The following is a 24,989-nucleotide window of genomic DNA, read 5'->3' as shown; positions in this document are numbered from 1 at the left end:
TCCGTTGTCATAATAATGGGGTGGCTCAAGGTGACAGGCTGTGGTCAGTAAACCTGTGCTACACCCAGGAACTGTGAGTTTGAGCCCATTAGCAGTTTTCAGAAAATGTGTGTTGTGCACATTCCTTGCATTTTACAGGGGCTCCTTTTGGAGGCTTTATCCTGAGACCCAAATTTCTGGTTTAAAAATGATATTAAAAGTGCTCTAAAACCCAAAGTCAGACTCTTATTTTATTTGGGAAGTATTGTCAAGGAAATTAGCATTGATTAAACAGAGGGAAGATGAAAGAGTAATAAGTAGTTAGGATAATATTATGTTTCCTGAGCAATGGAACTGAATGTGATCAAAGGGAAGCAAGTCTGGGTCATTTTATCAAGGGGTTCCTGATACACAGACCCCCTATAAGGAGGTCATAGAACATTTTCAGATTCTTACAAATTTTTTGGTGCAGAGCTAAAGAATAAGAACATAAGAATGGCCCTACTGGGTCAGACCAAAGGTTCATCTAGCCCAGTACCCTGTCTTCTGAAGTGGCCAGTGCCAGGTGCCCCAGAGGGAATGAACAGACAGGAATCATCCAGTGGTCCATCCCCTGTCGCCCAATTCCCAGCTTCTGACAAACAGAGGATAAGGACACCATCCCTGCCCATCCTGGGTAATAGCCATTGATGGACCCATCCTCCATGAATCTGTTTAGGTCCCCTTTGAACCTTTTGATCATAGGACACTGCTCAGGAACAGTGAAGTAGCAAGTTCTAATAGGAAGCAGCTTCTGATACAAAGGCAGCTCCTCTTCCTCCTCCCCTCCTGTGGGGATGAGCAGCCCCCCCCCCAACTGCCCCGGCCCCCTTCCCCCATTGCTTCCTTCAGCCTCCCCCACTGTTCCCTTCCCCCCACTGCCCCGGTCACCTTCAGCCCCCCCATTGCCCTCTTCAGCTTCCCCCAACTTCCCCCCGGTCCCCTTCCCCCCATTGCCTCTTCAGCCCCCCATCACTCCCTTCAGCCTCGCCCAACTGCCCCTGGTCCCCTTCCCCTCATTGCCCCCCTCAACCTTCCCTCTGTCCCCTAGGCTCCTCCTCAGCTGCCCTTTCAGTCTGCCCCCCTACACCCAACTGTCCTCCTTCAACCTTCCCTCCTTCAACCTTCCCCCTGAACCCCTCACCCAGCTGCCCCACCCAAACCTCTTTAACCTCCCTCCCCCGCAACTGCCCCTTCACACACTCCCCTCCTCTCCCCTCTGCCTCTCCCCAAGTTCCCGGCTCCTTGTGATGATTGTGATGTGATTTTTATGTAGGTCTACAAATCTAAAATCAAGTAAAAGCTATTGTGGTTTGGGTTTTGTTTTTTTTTTTGGTTTGTTTTATTTTAAATTTGATTTCATTCAGCATGTTGTTTTTAAAACCACTCTCAGGTTCCCTTCCCCACAACCATCTACTTCCTTACCATGGGGAACAGGGGCAAGAAATGCTTTTTAAAAAACCTTTTGCAAAGTAAAATGTAAAACAAGCCAAGCAACCTCCTCCCTTGCTTTGTGCTGCTGACCCTTCCCCTTCCCCAATCCTGTTGTCCTGGCCAGCTAGAGGTGGGAGATGCCTCCCATTCAAAGTCCCATCTCTCCAGTGAAAGGCAGGAGTGGTTCAAGCCTCACACAAAGAGGAAAGGGGAGGAATGGAGTAGCAGCAACACCTACCCTTGGGGATGGCAGAGACCTCCCCCAATGTGTGAAAGAGGATCTGGTGGTCCCTGCCTGCTGAAGGGGAGTAGGAAAAAACCCATTGAGAAGAATGGAGTAGTTCGCACCTCTTAGAGCTGTTGTTTCAGGCTGTATTCATCTAAATGGGGTGGTCTCATTCAATTGAGAACATCACATTGAGATGCAGGGGCCACTTCCCACCCCTCTGAGCCTCCTATGCACCTATGGATGTATAGAGCCCCTTCCCCATATATTAGGTCCAGATTAGGGGCAGGCCAGGACTCTGCATCTCCACTCTCCAGTCCCTTTCTACCTCCAGCTGGCACATTTACTCCTCAAAGTCCCGCCACCTTTCCACAGCCAGTTCAGGCTTAGCAGAGGCATAGTGTAGCAAGAAAGAGGGTGGAGGTGGTGGGCACGTGGTGGTGGGGAACTTGAAGAAATGGGGATTTTGGGGCAGTCAGAGCAATGGCCAAGATGGAGGGAATATTGGAGGAGTTGGAGCAGTATCAGGGGAGGGGGAGAATGTGGGCAGTTGGAGGGAAAATGGTGGGGTTAGAGCAGTGAGGAACAATATGGGGGAGTGTTGGAACAATGCAGGGAAGAATGGGGTGGAAAGCAGGGATGGAGGCAGAGTTGCACAATAGGGGATATTGGGGCAGCTTCATCTCTTTCCCCCCAAAGTCCCCCATGTCTCTCCATGTCTGGCTCCCCCTCCCCAAATATCCCCACTCACTCCATGGTAGTCACTGCACTGTTCCTGTGCCCTCTCTAATTCCTCAATCTGTGGGTCCCATGCCAATGCCTGTCTCTCCATGGAGAGGAGGAAGAACCAGGCTGTGCTGGACAGGTGGAGAAATGGGCATTGAGGAGATGATGCTGTGGCAGTGAAGGGCCTCACATACACCCAGTACATTCTGTGTCCAGGCTAATTAGTGTCAGTGACCCAGATGCAGTAGAAGGGCTGGACTGTGATACATAAAGGTGCAGAATATAAGAACATCAGAATGGCCATACTTGGTCAGACCAATGGTCCATCCACCCCAATATCTTGTCTTCTGACAGTGGCCAATGCCAGATGCTTCAGAGGGAATGAACAGAACCAACAATTATGGAGTGATCCATCCCCTGTTGTCCACTCCCAGCTTCTGGCAATTGGAGGGTAAGGATACCTAGAGCATGGGAGCGCATCCATTACCAGCTTGGATAATAGCCATTGATGGACCTATCCTCCATGAACGTTATCTAGTTCTTTTCCTACCCCCCCCCCCCCGATGCTCTGGTTTAACTTGGATTTAAACTTGGAGAGTGGTCAGTTTAGATGAGCTATTACCAGCAGGAGAGTGAGTTTGTGTGTGTATGGGGGTGGGGGGGATGTGAGAAAACCTGGATCTATGCAGGAAATAGCCCGACTTGATTATGTAAAGAGTTGTCACTTTGGATGGGCTAGCACCAGCAGGAGAGTGAATTTGTGTGGGGGGGTGGAGGGTGAGAAAACCTGGATTTGTGCTGGAAATGGCCCACCTGTTGATCACTTTAGATAAGCTATTACCAGCAGGACAGTGGGGTGGGAGGAGGTATTGTTTCATATTCTCTGTGTATATATAAAGTCTGCTGCAGTTTCCACGGTATGCATCTGTTGAAGTGAGCTGTAGCTCACGAAAGCTCATGCTCAAATAAATTGGTTAGTCTCTAAGGTGCCACAAGTACTCCTTTTCTTTTTATGAACCCCATTATAGTTTTGACCTTCACAACATCCCTTGGCAACGAGTTCCACAGGTTGACTGCATTGTGTGAAGTACTTCCTTTTGTTTGCTTTAAACATGCTGCCTATTAATTTCATTAGGTGACTCCTGGTTCTTATGGGAAAGAGTAAATAACACTTCCTTATTCACTTTCTCCATACCAGTCACGATTTTATAGACCTCTATCTCATCTCCTCTTAGTCATCTCTTTTCCAAAAGTCCAGTCTTTTTAACCTCTCCTCATATGGAAACTGTTTCATACCCTTACTAATTTTTGTTGCCCTTTTTTGTACCTTTTCCAATTCTAATATATATCTTTTTTGAGATGGGGTGATTACAGCTGCATGCAGTATTCAAGGTGTGTGTGCACAATGGATTTACATAGTGGAAGTATGATATTTTCTGTCTTATCTCTCTCTTTCCTAACAATGTTCCCTCTAAATTTTTGACAGGCCGTGTGTGCAAAAAATTTCTTCTGTGCAAATTTTTGAAGCAGAGTTCAAATTTGTGCATCATGAGGCAAATGCACTCAAGCAAGTAAAATGCTTATACATTTAAAAAGTTTTAATTTGCAATTTGTGATAATAATAGTTTTACACCATGTTATTTTATAAATGTCATTTTTAAATACTTAGAAAAAGGAAATTTAACCTCCTTTCCCTCCCAGCCCCCCCCCCCCCCCTTACCAGCTAGTAGAATCTGGCTGTATTGATAGATGGCAGGCGAACAATGTCAAAAGTTGCCCGCAAATGATATTTTGGTCTGGCTCCGCTGTAGTATTTCATTTGTTGTGTGCACGGTGTTTCGCTGTGTGCGTGGGGTTTAGGATCTGTGTGTGGGCGCATATCTTAGAGGGAACAGTGTTTCCTAACATTGTTAGCTTTTTTGACTACTGCTGCACATTGAGAAGATGGAGTCATTGTGGATAGCTCTCTGAAAACAAGATCGCTTTCTTGAGGGGTAACAGCTAATTTAGACCCCATCATTGTATATGTATAGTTGGGATTATGTTTTCCAATGTGCATTACTTTGCACTCATCAAAATTGCATTTTATCTGCCATTTTGTTGCCCAGTCATCCAGTTTTGTGAGGTCCCTCTGTAACTCTTCACAGTCTGCTTTGGATTTAACTATTTTGAGTAATTTTGTATCATCTCTGAGTTTTGCCACCTCACTGTTTACCCCTCTTTCCAGATCATTTATGATTATGTTGAACAGCACTGGTTCAAGTACAGATCCTTGGGGAACATCACTGTTTACCTCTCTCCATTCTGAAAACTGACCACTTATTCCTACTCTTGGTTTTCTGTCTTAACCAGTTGCTGATCCATGAGGGGACCTTCTCTCTTATCCCATGAGGGCTTACTTTGCACAAGAGCCTTTGGTGAGGTACCTTGTCAAAGGCTTTGTGAAAGTCAAAGTACACTATATACATTGGATCACCCTTGTCCAAATGTTTGTTGATCCCCCTCAAAGAATTCTAATAGATGGGGAAGAGAAAACTCATACCTCACCAAACAAATCATGTTCATCTTAGGTGTCTGATAATTCTGTTATTTACTATAGTTTCAATCAATTTAGATTAAAAAAAGGAAATTAAATGCCCCAAAACTTTGTTAATGCAGAGTTAAGATTGCCTCATGCCATTCCAAAATGTGGAGAGTGGCTGAACTTAAACCTCTATGGAAATATAAAGGAAATATAAAGTTAAGGTACGTGGAATTGCCATGACCAATGGTAACTCTGCTCTCTTTGAGCGATGCCTCAGCATCCCAATAACACTCAGATTAGCACTCCTCCAGCAAAGATGCTACACTTTGGTAACAGAGCAAATGAGCACTGTAGGACAAAGTCTAACACCTTCTCTTTGCTAAGGTAGAGCTTGGGTTTCGATCAGGTGTAGCAAACAGGAGCTACCTACACCTCAAACACTGAGCCTACTCCACACAAACCATCCCAGACTTGTTAACTGTTACCCCTCCTTCACCTTTGTCCAGAGGATTCCTTGTAAGATTCTGCCTTTACTTACCTCTTACTAAGGCCTGAAGGCCTATGCCATATATGCCACCAGACTGCTAACAATCCTTTGTGCACCTCTACTGATACAACCTACAACATTCAGCACTGAAATGAGGCATGCTTTAACTCTTAGGGTACACATGCACCTCTCTTCATATCACGGCCACATGACAGATCACAATCCATCTACCATTCAGTTATAGTTACACCTAGCACAATCCATGCAGATGTAGTGAATGCAGATATATGCTGCAATTCCAATCTGTGGAACATAACACAAACAATGTCATGTTCTTTTAACACTTCCTCATGTCTACTTACTATAGATACATAGATTTTAAGGCCAGAAAGGAGAATTAAATCATCTAGTCTGATGGACCTCCTGTATCACACAAGCCATAGCATTTCATCCATTAACTTCTGGTTTGAGCCTATAATTTGTGTTTGGCTAAGGCATACCTTCCAGAAAGGCATCCAGTCTTGATCTGAAGCCATTAAGAGATATAGAATCCATCACTTCCCTTTGCAATTTGTTTACCTTTGCACCCCCTTGCTGAACCATTGCCAGGGGTACAGAATTAAGGCTGTGTTGTGGGGGTGATGTGTACCTTAACTTAGTACTTCCTGGATTTCAGTGGTTTAACTTTAGCCATGCTCCACATTCTGGAAGGGCATGAGGCACCATGGGGCACCTTAACTCAATAAACCAAAATCATGGACCATTGTGCTAGGTACTGTGCCTGCACACTGTAGAGGACAATCCTGAAGCTGACTGTAAATAGACATGACAAGCAAGGGAACACTACTATACCCATTATACAGATGTGAAACAGAGGCACAGAGGTGTGAAGTGACTCACCCAATGTCACATAGGATGTCTGACAAAACTAGGAACAGAACCCAGATCTTCTAAGTCCTGTCAAATGCCTTAACCACAAGATCAGACTTCTTCTCAACTCCCCATCAATACACAGCAGTTCTGGACAATATTCCCTGCTGCCCCATGGGCTTTAACTCCCCTTCATTTAGCTGGTGTGTGTAAGAGAGCATGAGAGCAGGCAGGGAGGGAATCAGATTGTACATAAAATTGAGTGGTTTGTAGCGGGTGGCCAAACAAATAGCTTTGGAGAACTCTAGACATGTTTGAACTGTCTCCGCATATGAGATACCTAGTCTAAAATCAATTTAAAAATTATTTCTGGAAAGTTTTTATATTTACCCTTCTAGTAAGAAATCAAATTTGCCTAGATTCCCTGATTTTTTTCAAATTCCTGTGTTATTATATTCCAAACTGGTTCTACTTGTTAGTTCATGTTCAAAAAGATATTACTAATAATTAAAACAGCATTTAGAAAAACAGAACATATTACCTTTCTTTTAATAGACAGAATATTTTTGAAAAGGGCTACTTTTTTCTTTACTCTATGCAGTATATTTATTTATCTACTACTGGAAAACAATTCCTAGGACACTTTAATTTTGTTCTTTTCAACAGCATTATTAAAATGACTAAACAGAGGAATTGATAATGTCTGCAGTTGCTTTTGTGCAGCATTACAGAACATGCAACTGCTGGGGAAAGATATATGAAATAGCTTTATTTGTGAACAATGTACCCTTGTCTGTCACACTTTCAGGAAAAAGAGATTTTATGGGAGGTCACAAGGGCAAAGCAGACAGTATCCTCCTCTTGAACTTCACTGGCATTTCAGTTTAGCTTCACCGGAGATTAAAGTGAATATGTAGAGCAGAAAATAGAAGCGAGTGGGAGGAGAAGTCTTCTTATAAACCAGCTGTATCAAAGGAACTTCCCCCCCCCCCCAAAAGTGGGGAGGGGGAACAACCATGAACAAATGAAGTACAACAAATCAATAGGTTGCTTGCTTTACTCAGTCTAGACTGGATTCTGTTGCATCAAGGTTTTAGTGTACATTTTGAAAAGCTGCAGAACACTATATGGTAAAAACATTAATGAACTGTAAATTTGACATTAAAAATGTCATTGCTTTTCATGCTGCATCATTAGGGGCCTCTGAGTAGCTGGACAGGGGAAGGCTCTTTGCTTTTGTAGAGCTGTACAAAGTCTGCTCACAATGGGCTGAACCTGCATCACCGATTTAAATGGGAGCAAGATCAAGCCCAGTAGAAGTTGCTGTACTCCGGGGAGCACAGGGGCTGCTCACTCCAGCACTCCTTTGAGGCATAAGACTCCAAAAAGGGATTGGTGGGTAAGACCAGGCAATGGCCTTGTTCCCCTCACTGGCCTATGAAGTGGGACTGATGAACTACGGAGCATTGTGCTGCATCTTAATGCTCCAACTACCATACACAAGAAACAGTCTCAGAGGCTGAGAGCCTGCCTCCTTATGGGGTGAAATGGCTTTTCACTGCCTCCTCTTCTCAGGGCACTTGCCTAAATACCACACTCTGGCCCTATATTTGTAAGCCATATTGTTCTGGGAAAAACAGAACAAAATAACTACAGGTATTTGGCTTCATTTCCCTTATTTTTCCATGGTGTTTTAAAAGAGTGATGCAAATATTTTCTTTCATAATCGTTAAACCTAGAATCAGCCTTTGAACAATGCCTTTCTCAGCTTTTCTGGGGTCAGGTTCTGGCTCTGTTTGCACCATGCTGGTGTATATGCCTGGGGAGAAATACTGGCTTCATTGAAATCAATAGCAAAACTCCCATTCAAGTGGGGCAAGTCTTTAACCCGTGGTGTCTAGACATTATGGTGATAGCTAGAAATTTCTAATGCACCCGTCTCCATTCTCTTATACTGTATAGGCCCACTTCTGTAGGCCTTACAGAGGTAAAATGCCCATTGACCCCAGGAGGAATTTTACCAGAGTACAGACTTTAGGATTGTGCCCATTACACGTACAAGAATATATTATCTATATAGTATTCAAAGGTAGCCTACTCAGAATTTACACCTTTGACCATGTAGTTGAGGAAGGTCAAGGGTCTTGGTTTATGGTTTACTAAATACTTAGGCCATGTTTACATCAGCGAGCTTACAGAGGCACTACTGTACCGAAGCAGCTATGCAACTGTAAGATTGCTCGTGCAGCCACTCTATGCCAGTGGGAGAGAGTTCCCCTTTCAAAATAATAAAATCAGAGTGGTGGTAGCTATACAGGCGGGACATAGTGCTGTGTACATGATCATTTATGCCAGCAAAACTTATGTTGCTCAGGGGTGTGGTTTTTTCACACCCCCGCCTGACATAAGTTTTGTCAATGTAAGTGGTAGTGTAGACATGGTCTTAGTTATATAGCTTTGGTTTTGCAAGGCCAATGACAAGCAGTAAAAGGTCCCAGACCCCACTGGATATACAAGAAGCACTATTATTTTCTTATATTGTGGTAGATTCCACATCTAGGTGTTATACAGACCCAGAGGGAGATGCAGTCACTTCCCTGAAGAGTTTATAATCTAAAAGACAAAGAAACACTCCAGCAGTGAAAGTGATGCAATGTGTTGATTTATTAAGGGCATCCCACTGGTCATTGTGCATTCTATGTCTCCTTCTGTGCCTGATCCAAAGCAGATCAATCTGCTAAAGCTGCCAATGAAATGACTTAGGCCCTACTTCAACAAGGTATTTTAATATGTACCTACCTTTAAGCACAGGAGTTGCCCCAATGACTTCAATAGGCTTTAATACCTGGGGTCTAAGTCCCTGAGCTCGTACTTTTGGCTGGGGTTTAATTGTTGGGGATGACCAAGATGGTCATTATATAACTGTATGACTGTTCCCAACTGCCTCTCCATGCACCCATGATTAGTAAGTATGGGAATGTGATTCAGTGTAGAGTTAAAGAGAGTAAATTAATTACAGCCTGAGAAGAGAGGAGTATATAGAAAGAACAGAATAGAAGTTTGCCCTATGAAAGCCAAATGACATACATAAATGCTGCATTCAACCAGAGTCTAGGGCTCTATTGTCTCCTGAAACTTTCAGGAGGATTAGGCAGCTGCATGTTGTCATCTTTAATACCAAAACTAGAGACTACTTATGGAAAAAAAAAAACACCAACATTTTCAGAGTAAAGGATATACGATAAGTGACTTTACAGCACTGCTAACAACAATTCATGGTAAATGCTATTTGCTGATTGCTGGAATTTCATAATGAATCATTTACATTTATTTCTAGGACTTTCGGTCCTTTTTCTTTAATGACCTCTGCCTAGAATAGCAAACTCTACTGGTTCTTTACTAAAGTCTCATCTTGTACTGTGTACAATGTGATTTGTTGGGCAAGAATCAACAAAGCTTTTGTAAAGGGAAATCATGGTTCACCAATCTATTAGAATTCTTTGAGGGGGTCAAATATGTGGACAAGGATGATTCAGTGGATATTGTGTACTTGGACTTTCAGAAAGCCTTTGACAATGTCCCTCACCAAAGGCTCTTAAGCAAAGTAAGTAGTCATGGATAAGAGGGAAGGTCCTCTCATATATCAGTAACTGGTTAAAAGACAGGAAACAGAGTAGGAATAAGTGGTCAATTTTCAAAATGGAGAGAGGTAAATAGTGGTTTCTGACAGGGATCTGTACTGGGACCGGTTCAACATATTCATAAATGATCTGGAAACAGGGGTAAACAGTAAGGTTGCAAAATTTACAGATGATACAAAATTACTCAAGATTGTAGCCTGCTTTGGACTTAACTAAGAGTTACAAAGAAATCTCACAAAACTGGGTTACTGGACAACAAAATTGCATTTATCAACATTGAATTTCATCTGCCAAGAAATGCATAATGGAAAACAATCCCAACTATACATACAAAATGACAGGGTCTAACTTAGTTGTTACCACTGAAGAAAGATCTTGGAGTCACTGTGGATAGCTTCCTGAAGGCATGTGCTCAGTGTGGAGCAGCAGTCAAAACAGCTAACAGAATGTTAGGCACCATTAGGAAAGGGATAGATAATAAGACAGAAAATATCATAATGCCTCTATATAAATCCATTATATGCCCACACCTTGAATACTGCATGTAATTCTGGTCTCCTTATCTCACAAAAGGTGTATGTCAGAACTGGAGAATGTACAAAGAAAGGCAACAAAAACGATTAATGGTATGGAACAGCTTCCATATGAGGAGAGGTTAAAAAGACTGGACTTTTCATCTTGGAAAAGAGATAACTAAGAGGGGATGTGAGAGAAATCTATAAAATTGTGAATGGTGTGGAGAAAGTGAATAAGAAAGTGGTATTTACACCTTCACATAAGAACCAGGAGTCACCCAATGAAATTAATAGGCAGCATTTTTAAAGCAAACAAAAGGAAGTACTTCACACAATGCACAGTTGTAGTCTGTTATGGGGAGTGGCCCCTCCCTCTTTGGGTCTGTGGGCAGCCAATCCGCCTCACGTCGTCTCTGGGAGGTCTCCTGACATGGGGAATCAGCAGAGCGACAGGAGACATGAGCGTGGGTCTGTGATCAGGGTAGAATGACAACACAGTTACAGAGCCCAGCCCCTGGTCAGGGTGGGGCCGCAAAGCATCTCTGGCTCAGGCCTGCAGTCAGGCTGAGCAGCAAACAGTCGGGCCCCTAGCTCTAGCAGAGGGCTGACAAGCACAGGCTTTTTGCCTAAGAGAGGGGGAAACTGCCACCCATGGATTGGGATGGCAGAGGGGACGCAGGCCCACCCATTCCACTGCGTCCCGGCCCAGGGCCCTAGTAGTGGCAGAGCCATCTGCCACTGGGTCAGCGGGGATCCTGGCCGCAACACGGTGTCTCACTCGCTGGCAGCGTTGCAGCCAGACAGGCGTTGGCTACCCCTGGGACACTTCCTAACTCCCCCTCAGGGTGTACCTGGCTCTGTACAGGAGGGTTGTCCTGGTCACCAGGGAAGAGGGCCTCTGTCAGGGCTTACAGCTCCTTCGTGTTTGGGTCTGTAAATGGTCCTGGCCAGTCCTCAGCTTCCTCGGGGTCTGCAGCAGCCTCCCAGCTTGGGAACTCACAGGAGGCATCTGGCTCCTCCAGTGGCTTGGCCCCAACTGAGTTCTCCAGCCCACCTTTTGTACTTCCTTTCCCGCCCACTGACTTCCAGTGGGAGGGTTGAGCATGGCATGGCTCCACCCACCAGGGTTCAATGAGTGGTCCCTCCCCTTCTGGGTCTGTGTGAGGCCAATCCGCCTAGGTACAACAGTCAATCTGTGGGACTCATTTCCAGGGGATGTTGTGAAGGCCAAAACTATAATGGGGTTCATAAAATAATTAGATAAGTTCATGGAGGATAGATTCATCAATGGCTATTATCTAAGATGGTAAGGGATGCACCCCCTTGCTCTGGGCATCCTTAGCCTGTGATTGCCAGAAGCTGGGAGTGGATGACAGGGGATGGATCATTCAATGATTGCCTGTTCAGTTCATTCCCTCTGAAGCACCTGGCATTGGCCTCTGTCAGAAGACAGGATACTGGGCTAGATGGACCATTGGTCTGACCCACTGTGACATTATCTGATTAAAATATGATCATATAGAGCATTGTTGCAATCACTGTTATATATATACAGCAAACCTTGTACAAAGGTTGTCAAGTGAGGTGCCTATGAAAAGGTTATGATTTGCTGGTTATGATTATGCTATCTGTATACATAAATCATTTTTGTATTTGAAGTTATGAATATACCTCTATTCCTGGATTTCAAATGTTTGCTCCTGGGGTAACATCTATAAAGTAGATGGCCAGAACATCTTGGAGGGACTACTCAAATTGAGTGGGCCATCAAAAGGACACTTAACTCACAATGGACCATGGGAGATGCCCATCTACACTGAGTGGACTGTCATGTAAACGTGCTGTCTGGAGTATAGGTAATGGCTTCCTGCAAAGACTGAGTGAGATTGGGCATGAACATGTGACTTGCCCATGTGACTCCAAACACTATCTGGTCACCTGTGATTCTCCACTAGCTGTGCTGAGGTTTTTGTTTGAAACAATAGGTTTCCCGCCACATGGCAGAGGATATAAATGGCCCTGTAAACCCCTCCATTTTGCCTCTATCCTGCTCCAGCCTTGGGACTATGGATTTACACTAATGGGAGCATTTCAACCAAGGGGCTGAGATCCTTCCAATGATTTGGAAGCAACCAGAGACTTATTAAGCCAGCAGTTTATTCCATCACTGCTACAAGCCTGAACCAAGAACTTTGCAATTACTGTATGTATTTTATTCCTTTAACCAATTTTAACTCCTTTAACTCTCACCTTTCTTTCTTTTTATGAATAAACCTTTAGATTTTAAAGGATTGGCATCAGCGTGATTTTTGGGTAAGATCTAAGTTACATATTGACCTGGGTGTGTGGCTGGTCCTCTGGGATCAGAAGGCCCTTTTATTTGATGAGCCTGGTTGTAATGAACTACTCACCTTTAAATCCAGTGTTTTTGGTGGTGATACAAAGACTAGAATGCCTCAGGAAACTGCTTTTATGACTTCCTGTTAGCCAGTGTGCTGAAACAGAAATTTATTTTGTTGATGGTTTGGTATATCCTATGGGGGATTTGCCACCAGTCTTGGGGTGTATCTGCCCTATTTCTCAGCAGTTTGTCCTGAATTTGGCATCCTCACTTGTGACCCACTGAGGTATGGTTACACACACTAAGGCCATCCTTATGTTCCTCTTATTATTTGTAGGGTGGTAACACTTAGAGGCCCCAATCAGGAATTGGAGCCCCTATGGGCTAGGTGCTGTACATAATAAGAAAGACAGTCCTTGCCACAAAGATCTTACAATCAGTGTGTGAAATTAGAGACAAGAAGTGATAAAACAAATGAGGATGAGAAGAAACAAGTGAAAATTTTGAAGCATACTGGATTTCTAACACACAACAGAAATAATCAGTACTTTCATTGTGGATTGTGATGCACTGAAATTGGAGGAGTATAATTGTAATGTTAGTTTTAATTCCTGAAGTACTCTACTGCCTTCTGAAATGATTAAATAGAACAATATTTCTGTTAACAATTAATGGTTAATTGTTAAACAATTAACAAAAAATATAACTAATTTCAAGTTCTTCATATAACACAAATTCCCTTTTAAATTATGAATATATCCCAGAGCAGGTGGAATCTCAAATTCAGGACCAGCAGCTAAGTATTTGTTTTACATTAAATATTTGCCATAAGTAGAATTCATGCTCAACAGTGGACACAACTACTTCAAAAATTCTATGTTTTTTACACCTCATTTTGGGATTTTGGGACCAGGCCAAAGTAAATTCTGGTATCAAGAACAATGGAAGTGCAGTGTGTATTTATAAGTACTGTGCTGTTCTTTTTACGTGAACTGTTTAACGCCTACACAATATGGACTTAGAAAAAATTGTTGAGCGTAGCAGTAAATCAGAAATAAAGGATGTAGAAATGAAGGTTATCTAAGTGAAAAAGGAGAGCTGTCAGTTGCTAAAAGTGACAATATGAAAGGCACAACAGCAAATTATCCAGATGCAGAGGAAAGACAGGAGGAATAATAAGAGACCAATATGGTGGCAACAGTAGCTCTTTTAGGACTTGAAAATCAAAAAGGAATCATACAAAAAATGGAAACCAGGACAAATTGCTAAGGATGCATATAAAACAATAGCACAAGCATGTAGGGACAAAATCAGAAAGGGTAAGGCATAAAATGAGCTATACTTAGCAAGGGTCATAAAAGGCAATTAGAAGAGGTTATATTAGAAGTAAGAGAATGTCAAAAGAAAGTGTAGGTCCATTACTTAATGGGGAAGAAGAAAAGGAGTACTTGTGGCACCTTAGAGACTTAAATTTATTTGAACATAAGCTTTCGCATCTGATGAAGTGAGTTCTGGCTCACGAAAGCTTATGCTCAAATAAATGTGTTAGTCTCTAAGGTGCCACAAGTACTCCTTTTCTTTTTGAGGATACAGACTAACACAGCTGCTACTCTGAAACCTGTCATTAATGGGGAAGGAGAGCAAATGACAGATGACGGAGAAGACTGAAGCGCTTAATACCTTTTTTGATTCAGTCTTCACTAAAAAGATTAATTGTGACCAGATGCTTAACACAGTTAATATTAACAACTAGGGGGAAGGAGGATCTTGGACCAGAATAGAAAATGAACAAGTTAAAGAATATTTAGATGAGATAGATATAGTCAAGTCGGCAGGACCTGATATCATTCACCCCAGAGTACTAAAGGAACTAGCCAAAGTAATCTCTGAATCATTAGCGATTATTTTTGAGAACTCATGTAGGATGGGTGAGGTCCCAGAGGACTGGAGAAGGGCAAACATTGCAACTGTCTTCAAAAAGGGGAAAATCCAGAGATTCCAAGGCTAGAAGGGACCATTGTGGTAATCTAGTCTGACCTCCTGTATAACACAATTTATACCTCAGCATAAATTATAAAAGCGGTGATCTTGGAAATATAAAATTCGTTTTTATGACATGTTTACACACTATTAATTATTTATCATTCCAGTACTTTTATTACATTATGAAAATGGAAACTCTTCCAAGATCTCAGTTTTGTAGCTTGTATCACTTTTGATTAAGCCTGTTATAAGACAAGGCTCCTGTCATAAATATAAAGGGAAGGGTAAACCCCTTTAAAATCCCTCTTGGCCAGAGGAAAAATCCTCTCACCTGTAAAGGGTTAAGAAGCTAAAGGTAACCTTGCTGGCACCTGACCAAAATGACCAATGAGGAGACAAGATACTTTCAAAAGCTGGGAGGAGGGAGTGAAACAAAGGGTCTGTGTCTGTCTATATGCTGCTTTTGCCGGGGATAGACCTGGAATGGAGTCTTAGAACTTTTAGTAAGTAATCTAGCTAGGTATGTGTTAGATTATGATTTCTTTAAATGGCTGAGAAAAGAATTGTGCTGAATAGAATGACTATTTCTGTCTGTGTGTCTTTTTTGTAACTTAAGGTTTTGCCTAGAGGGATTCTCTATGTTTTGAATCTAATTTCCCTGTAAGGTATCTACCATCCTGATTTTACAGAGGTGATTCCTTTCCTTCTATTTACTTCTATTTCTATTAAAAGTCTTCTTGTAAGAAAACTGAATGCTTTTTCATTGTTCTCAGAACCAAGGGTTTGGGTCTGTGGTCACCTATGCCAATTGGTGAGGCTTTTTACCAAACCTTTCCCAGGAAGTGAGGTGCAAGGGTTGGGAGGATATTGGGGGGGAAAGATGTGTCCAAACTACGTTTACCAGTAAACACAGTTAGAGTTTGGTGGTGGCAGTGGATAGACCAAGGACAAAGGATAAAATTAATTTGTACCTTGGGGAAGTTTTAACCTAAGCTGGTAAAAGTAAGCTTAGGAGGTTTTCATGCAGGTTCCCACATCTGTACCCTAGAGTTCAGAGTGGGGGAGGAACCTTGGCAGCTCCTATCAGAGGTTCCAGTAGAAAAAAGGGGTGCGGGAGCAAAGCCTGCGGGAGCACTTCTGGAAAAGTGGGGGGGCCCACAGGGGCTGCCAGAAAAAAAGGGGAGGGACCAGCAGGGGAGTGCGCTGACCTGGGGGCAGCATGTGACCCTCATCGCCCCTCCATACTGGTGCCTCTGGCTCCTAGGTTTCATCAAGGAGTATCAGATGTGAAACAGCATGAAGGTATTCAAGAAGCCAACTCAAAGAGTTCCTCCTACACAAGCATTCAGGTCTTGAGCAGTCCAGGCAAACAATGCACGTTACAACAAAGCTTAAACTTGTTTTTCAAAATAATTTAAAAACACTAGCAGCTGTAACCATTCTGCCTCTGGCAGGACACAACTGAGAGTATCAATTCAGGATAAATTGCTTAGAGCAGGGCAGTTACAGCCCAAGGCTGAGTTTCCTTTACTATTAAGGCACACCAAACCAGCCAAACAGAGAGGACTTCGGTCTCACCCCACTGGCTAACCATAAGTCATACAAGCAATTCCCTTAGACACTCCAGTTTTCCAGCATCACCACCAGTGCCACTCGTTATGGGGACAAATGGTTATGAAAACCAGTACTGCAGTAAAAGAAAAAAGGTTCTCCTGATTCCAAAGGACCAAGCCCCAGATCCAGGTCAATATACAAGTCAGATCTTACCCACAAATCATGCTGATACCAATCCTTTAGAATCTAAAATCTAAAGGTTTATTCATAAAAGAAAGAAATACAGATGAGAGTTGAAATTGGTTAAATGGAATCAATTACATACTGTAATGGCAAAGTTCTTGGTTCAGGCTTGTAGCAGTGATGGAATAAACTGCAGGTTCAAATCAAGTCTTTGGAGTACATCCACAGCTTGGATGGGTCATTCAGAGCTTCCATGTAGCAAAGTCCCTCCAGAAGTAAGAAGCAGGATTGAAGACAAGATGGAGGGGTTTCCAGTGCCTTTTATATTCTCTGCCATGTGGAAGGACACCCCTCTGTTCTTACTGTGGAAAATTACAGCAGCAGGGTGGAGTCTGCAGTCACATGGGCAAGTCACATGTCCATGCATGACTCAGTTCTTCTACAGGGAGAGCAGCCATTGTTCACATGGTACCTTGAATGTTCCCAGGAAGACTTCTCATGTGGATTGGAGTCTCCCAAGGTCCATTGTCAGTTAAGTGTTTCTTGACTGGGCACTTAATCTGCAAATTCCTTTCTCAAGAAACGGACCAAATGCTTCACTAATGCTACTTAGAATGAAACACATTGAGATACAAGTACATAGCCAATATTCATAACTTCAATACAACAATGATACACACATGCAGATAGTATAATCATAACCAGCAAACCATAACCTTTTTATAGATACCTCACACGACAACCTTTGTACAATATTTGCTGCAAATATATAACAATGGTTGCCACAATGATCTATGTGGTCACAGTTTGTGTCAATAATGTCACAGCAAAAAATATCCACCTCCCTTTATATTTTATATAAGGAGTCTTGAAGTTTAAATCTCCTCAGTGTTATAGATATGCTTGGTTTCATCTGCTTAGCTCTTGGAAGTCCCCAAGACTCTGGGCTGCTGGTCCAATGCTGTCCAGGGCCCCCGTGGACAGCTGTCCACCACTAGGGATTTTTTTCCCTTGAGAACCCCCTGTAACATTTGTGAACCCCCAGGAGTTCACGAACCCCAGTTTGGGAACCACTGGTCTAGGTGAAATTACTATAAGGTGGGTGCACAACTGGTTGAAAGACTGTATTCAAAGAGTGTTATCAAAGGTTTCCTGTGATATTGGGAGGATGTATCTAGTGAGGTCCTGCAGGGCTCTGTCCTGGGTCTGGTACTAGTCAATACTTTCATTAATGCCTTGAATAAAGGGGTGGAGAATATGCTTATAAAACTTGCCGATGACCCCAAGCTGGGAAGGGTTGCTAGCACTTTGGAGGACAGGATTAGAATTCAGAATTATCTTGATAAATTGGAGAATTGGTCTGATATCAACAAGATGAAATTCACTAAAGACAAATGCAAAGTACTGCACTTAGGAAGGAAAAATCAACAGCACAAATACAAAATGGGGCATAATTATGACCACTCAGAATGATGATAGTGGGATTGAAGACAGAGCCTCTTGGATCCCTCCCACTTGAGCCAGAGGGATGAAATATGGAGAGTGAAGCAGTATGGCAGAGAAAGATCTGGGGGTTATAATGGATCATAAATTGAATAGGAGCAATCACTGATGCTGTTAAAAAACCCAAATGTAATTCTGGGATGAATTAACAGTAGTGTTGTATGTAAGATGTGAGAGGTAATTGTTCACTCTACTTGGCGCTAGGAAAGGCTCAGCTGGAGTACAGTGTCCTACTTTGGGCATCACACTAAGAAAGATGTGGACTGTAATGGGGTAAACAAACCCTACACTGGGCTGGAAGGGGTTAAAGGCCTGTACTGGGCCCTGATAGACTCATCCCTCCAGCACTGCAGAACATGTTCCAACTGGAGTCAGGGTTGAAAAGGGAGCAATCCAGCTCAGAAGGAAGAAGGCTGGGGAGGAAAACAGACCTACATGGAAGGCTCCTAACAAAGGCATCAGAGAAGTCTCCCTGCGGGAATAGGACTATATGCTGAGCCTGGCTGGGACTGATTGTTTGGTTCTCTTTTGTTTTTCCTTTGTACCTTATCCGGGACTGGAAGCTGAGGGAGGAAAGCAACGGTAGGAAGTGACCCAAGGTGTGTAGCTCAGGGGACCAAATGCTGTTCACCCTTCTAAGGCCTTGGGTCAGAGTGGGTGGGCCTGGGCTCCCCCACTACTGGGTGCATGCTAACCACTAGATCATCCAGCCTGCCAAGGACCCTATTACATGCATGAATTAGAGAGTCTACAGGAGACCCCCCCAAAAAATGATAAAACATTTAGAAAACCTGTGAGGAAAGGTTGAAAGAACTGGGCATGTTTAGCTTAGAGACAAAAAGGCTGAGGGGCAGACATTATAACAGTCCTCAACCATGTAAAAGCTTTATAAAGAAGGCAGTGATCAATGGTTCTCTGTGTCCACTGAAGATAGGACAATATGTAATTGGCTAGTCTGTACCAAGGGCGATTTAGGGTTAGATGTTATGAAAATCTTTCTAACTATAAGGATAGTTAAGCACTGAAACAGGTTACTTAGGGAGGTTGTGGAATCCCTGCCACTGGAAGTTTTTAAGAACAGACTAGAGATAAAGACCTGTCATGGATGGTCTAAGTATACTTAACCCTGCCTAAGCAGTGCGGGGAGAGAGAGATGACCTAGATTATCTCTTGGGGTCCTTTCCAGTCTTACATTTCAATGATTTTATGTGGAGAGCAATTAGGCAAATGTCTATAATTTTAAGGAAAAAGAAAAGGAGTACTTGTGACACCTTAGAGACTAACAAATTTATTTGAGCATAAGCTTTTGTGAGCTACAGCTCACTTCATCGGATACTTATACGTATTCATTTAAAAAGTACTCTGAAATATTGTAAGCTCTGTGTGTACTACTTCCCTCTACTAGATGAAACAAGCATTACACAACTATGAGTCATCGGCCCTGTACTGTTAACACTGTTAACAGCTAAACTGTTGCTTCTACTTAAGTGTCTATTTTAAAACTTGTTTACTATGCACTAGCAGATACTTTCCATGGTTCCTTAGTGTTATTCCCTCTAGCTCAGGTGGGAGGGATGCAGGACGCTCTGTCTTTAGTCCCCACTACCATCATATCATTCTGAATGGTCATAGTGTGCAGAAGAGTGATAATTGTAAAGTCCTAGGCAGTCATGGATTTGCCAAGATATTCTATTCATGATCACTTTAAAGTTATGTAAATCATAAACCTTAATTACAATGGTAGGTAAGGCATGTTTAAATTAAGCTTAATCAAAAATATTCCTTACAATTTATTGAACATTATATAGCTGTTTATTTAAAGCAATAAAAATCAGGGTAGAGCCTTAAACTCTTTTTATATAAAAGAGAAATTCAGACAAGATTAACCTGTTTACTGTACCAGACAACCACCTAGAGTAGATTGTTACACTGTTTTCAGTCAACAGTTACAACATAAGTCCTGAAAGCTTATGAATGCATTTGAATGACGTTTCAACAATAGATGTATGTTTAATCAAAGTGCTGAAGCTTAAATTGCAGGTTCTGGAATGCATGAAGTTATTAAATAAAGTTCATGTCTTTTGTATTTACTTTTCTTCCTGGATGTAATATAAATACCTATAAAAGTTCAAAGGAAGACTAAATTCAAATAGCAGAATTGCTCTATATTTTTGTTTGACACCATTGTCACAGTTCAGGGCAACTTCCCCTGTATTCTCTGTCTGTGGTCCAGCAAAGGTTTCCTAGGCTCTGGGCTCTTCAACCATCACTTTTTTTAGGTCGAGACCCCATGTCTCTCTCCTTCTTACTGGGATTTTTCCAGGCTGCACAGTTCCTTGTGAATTCTGTAAATTCCGTAAATTCTCAAGCAAGTCAGACTTCCTAAGCAAGCCTGTTTTGCTTTCTCCTCAGAGGCTATAAACAGTATAATTTCTCACAGTTAAGTTACCACACAGCCCTTCCTAAGCAAGCAGATTTATTTTTAAAGTGAAAGCATTAGAAAATTAAAAATAATAACCCTCACCCCCGACATTATAATAAGCTTACCAGAGATCACCCCCAACTCCAACAAGGGCTCTGCTAGGAGTCAGTCCTTCAAAGGGGTTTTCTGTGGGCACATAACCACTTTTGCTCAGAACAACACACCTTGTGACTCTGAGTCACTCCTTTATACAATTTGTGACTTTGATCTTAGGACCAGGTAAACAGCAGACAAAGGTCCACTCCTCAGGGCGAAGTGTCAAAAGGCTGAGTTCTTGCATAACTGGAGGGGGCACTTTTGCATACACCTCCCCTACAGATTTCTCGAGAAACCCACCTAACATTGTTTGTCCCATAAATTCATTCTTGTCTGGAACATTTTTTCAGCTAGTCCTTTGAAGCTCAGAACACTTCCCAGTGTTTATATTGGTCATGTCTCCCCCTATGGAAATTCCATACAATTCCACAGTAATACCATAAACTTTGCATTTTTAATACAATTGACTCCAATGCTATTTAAAATTAATTCAGTAAGGTTTTATGAGGCTATTGCAAGAAATTGCCATATCTGTCACAATAATCAAATAGCTAGCCAAATTTAAAGCAAGGAGATCTTAAAAAGATCAGCTTCATCACTGACATAAGAACATAAGAATGGCCAGACTGGGTCAGACCAAAGGTCCATCCAGCCCAGTATCCTGTCTACCAACAGTGGCTAATGCCAGGTGCCCCAGAGGGAGTGAACCTAACAGGTAATGATCAAGTGATCTCTCTCCTGCCATCCATCTCCACCCTCTGACAAACAGAGGCTAGGGACACCATTCCTTACCCATCCTGGCTAATAGCCGTTAATGAACTTAACCTCCATGAATTTATCCAGTTCTCTTTTAAACCCTGTTATAGTCCTAGCCTTCACAACTTCTTCAGGCAAGGAGTTCCACAGGTTGACTGTGTGCTGAGTGAAGAAGAACTTCCTTTCACTTGTTTTAAACCTGCTGCCCATTAATTTCATTTGGTGGCCCCTAGTTCTTATATTATGGGAACAAGTAAATAACTTTTCCTTATTCACTTTCTCCACACCACTCATGTACCTCTATCATATTCTCCCTTAGTCTCTTCTTTTCCAAGCTGAAAAGTCCTAGCCTCTTTAATCTCTCCTCATATGGGACCCGTTCCAAACCCCTAATCATTTTAGTTGCCCTTTTCTGAATCTTTTCTAATGCCAGTATATCTTTTTGGAGATGAGAGGACCACATCTGTATGCAGTATTCAAGATGTGGGTGTACCATGGATTTATATAAGGGCAATAAGATATTCTCCGTCTTATTCTGTATTCCTTTTTTAATGATTCCTAACATCCCATTTGATTTTTTGACTACCGCTGCACACTGCGTGGACTTCTTCAGAGAACTATCCATGATGACTCCAAGATCTTTCTCCTGCTTAGTTGTAGCTGAATTAGCCCCCATCATATTGTATGTATAATTGGGGTTATTTTTTCCAATGTGCATTACTTTACATTTATCCACATTAAATTTCATTTGCCATTTTGTTGCCCAATTACTTAGTTTTGTGAGATCTTTTTGAAGTTCTTCACAGTCTGCTTTGGTCTTAACTATCTTGAGCAGTTTAGTATCATCTGCAAACTTTGCCACGTTGCTGTTTATCCCTTTCTCCAGATCAATTATGAATAAGTTGAATAGGATTGGTCCTAGGACTGACCCCTGGGGAACACCACTAGTTACCCCTCTCCATTCTGAAAATTTACTATTTATTCCTACCTTTTGTTCCCTGTCTTTTAACCAGTTCTCAATCCATGAAAGGATCTTCCCTCTTATCCCATGACAACTTAATTTATGTAAGAGCCTTTGGTGAGGGACCTTGTCAAAGGCTTTCTGGAAATCTAAGTACACTATGTCCACTGGATCCCCCTTGTCCACATGTTTATTGACCCCTTCAAAGAACTCTAATACATTAGTAAGACATGATCTCCCTTTACAGAAACCATGCTGACTTTTGTGCAACAATTTATGTTCATCTATGTGTCTGACAATTTTATTCTTTACTATTGTTTCAGCTAATTTGCTCGGTCCTGATGTTAGACTTACTGGTCTGTAATTGCCAAGATCACCTCTAGAGCCCTTCTTAAATATTCATGTTACATTAGCTATCTTCCAGTCATTGGGTACAGTAGATGTTTTAAAAGCCCGGTTACAAACCATAGTTAATAGTTCCGCAATTTCACATTTGAGTTCTTTCAGAACTCTTGGGTGAATGCCATCTGGTCCAGGTGACTTGTTACTGTTACGTTTCTCAATTAATTCCAAAATCTCCTCTAGTGACACTTCAATCTGTGACAATTCCTCAGATTTGTCACCTATAAAAGAGGGCTCAGGTTTGGGAATCTCCCTAACATCCTCAGCCGTGAAGACTGAAGCAAAGAATTCATTTAGTTTCTCTGCGATGATTTTTTTACATGGTGCTGGTGGGAAGAGAGAATAACTCTCATCCTCCATAACCAGCTTCATCCATTGTCAGCATCTGCCATCAGATTGTTCAACTGGCCTGCAGCTTCATGGTCCAGCTAGACTTTATACTGCCCTTGAAAACCCAATAGGCATGGCAGCAAAAAAATCCACTTGAATCTGCAGCTAGTTAGGAGGTTATGCCCAGTCCCATCAAACTCAGATCTGGCCCAGTGTTTGTAACATCTGGCCTCAACTACTGCAGTTCCCTGAAAGCTCCAGCTTGTGCAGAACACAGCAGGTCACCTGGTCAATGGCACAGGGCTTCAGGAACAAATCTTATTAATTTAAGAACATAAAAACACAAGTGGCCATGAGTGGTTCATCTTGCCCAGTATCTTGTCTTCTGACAGTGGTCAGTGCCAGATGCTTCAGAGGGAATGAACAGAACATGGGAATTTCTCTCTGCGCAGGCTTCCCATTGAACGCAGAGTCCATTGCAAGGTCTGTGTCCTGATTTTCAAAGCCCTGCATTGAACTATTCTTACCTATCTGAGAGACTGTTCCTCTCTCTCTCCATGACTACGACCTCTCATGACCAGCTTCATTCCACTGGAACAAAGAACAGTCTACAATTGAGGAGGCTCATGACCTTTAGCAACAGAACCTTCATATGAGGCAAACCCAGACTATGGAATCAGTAGGCAAATGAGAATGATCATTCCCCTGATAGCATTCAGAATAAAATGCAAAACCCACCTCTTCGCCCAAGTTTCCCCGCAACAATACCCTCATAAGAGTTAAAACCCAACAAAAACCCTGCACTCACCTTTTACATCAGGGAAGAAAGGGATATAATTATTGCCATTCTTACTCTTAGGCAGAGTTCAATTACCATGGTGAGATGTACCAATAAAAGAACTGAGTGATAGATCTTTACTTGCACAAATTGAATCAGGTAATCACAGTAACAGAATCTAAGAGCATAACAGAATATAATAAATTGACTAATTTTCATGCTGAAGAGTGAGACTTTTTAGTTTTAGTACTTTTTCTTGACAGCCATGCCCTGGATATAAGACAGGATGTTATGGCTGTCATGATACCCAACGTGGCTATATCTCACCATCCAATGCAAAGGTCAAAGTAATTATTAGTCTCTCTCTTCTATAAGAAAGAATATGCAATGCCATCTGAAAGTGAACACATGAGTTATGAGGAGAGGCTGAGAGAACTGGGATTGTTTAGTCTACGGAAGAGAAGAATGAGGGGGGATTTGATAGCTGCTTTTAACTACCTGAAAGGTGGATCCAAAGAGGATGGATCTAGACTATTCTCAGTGATAGCAGATGACAGGACAAGGAGTAATGGTCTCAAATTGCAGTGGGGGAGGTTTAGGTTGGATATTAGGAAAAACTTTTTCACTAGGAGGGTGGTGAAACACTGGAATGCGTTACCTAGGGAGGTGGTGGAATCCCCTTTCTTAGAAGTTTTTAAGGTCAGGCTTGACAAAGCCCTGGCTGGGATGATTTAGTTGGGATTGGTCCTGCTCTGGGCAGGGGGTTGGACTAGATGGCCTCCAGAGGTCCCTTCCAACTCTGTTATTCTATGATCCTATGAAGTGGAGGTGATTGTCATGGAAATCATTCCACACCCCACTCCCATTCAGTATGGGGAGTGAATTTTAACAGAGAGCTCCTAAGAGTTGTCTCCAACTCATCCTTGGAAAATATACTAATGACCTTTTACTGGCCTACTGTGAAACATCATCTATAATTCAGACTAAATAATGCTTTTCAAATAAATAAAGTACATTTTGCAATGTATTATCTTTACTTTTAAAAAAAGTCTGTTTGCTTACCGGCCAATTATTATGTTGGTTGTGTTTCAAAAGTGCCCAGAGACACTAGTCAAATCTGAGTCCCATTGTACTCAGTGCTATAGATAGTTTAAGTCTGTGCCCTGAAGAGTTTACAATCTAATTTAAGCCAGTATGCAACATATGGATGTAACAATCAAATGGCTAGTGAGGAAATTT

This window comes from Caretta caretta, chromosome 5 (genome assembly GCF_965140235.1).
Source record: "Caretta caretta isolate rCarCar2 chromosome 5, rCarCar1.hap1, whole genome shotgun sequence".
Lineage (NCBI taxonomy): Eukaryota > Metazoa > Chordata > Testudines > Cheloniidae > Caretta > Caretta caretta.
This window is presented reverse-complemented; position numbering follows the sequence as displayed.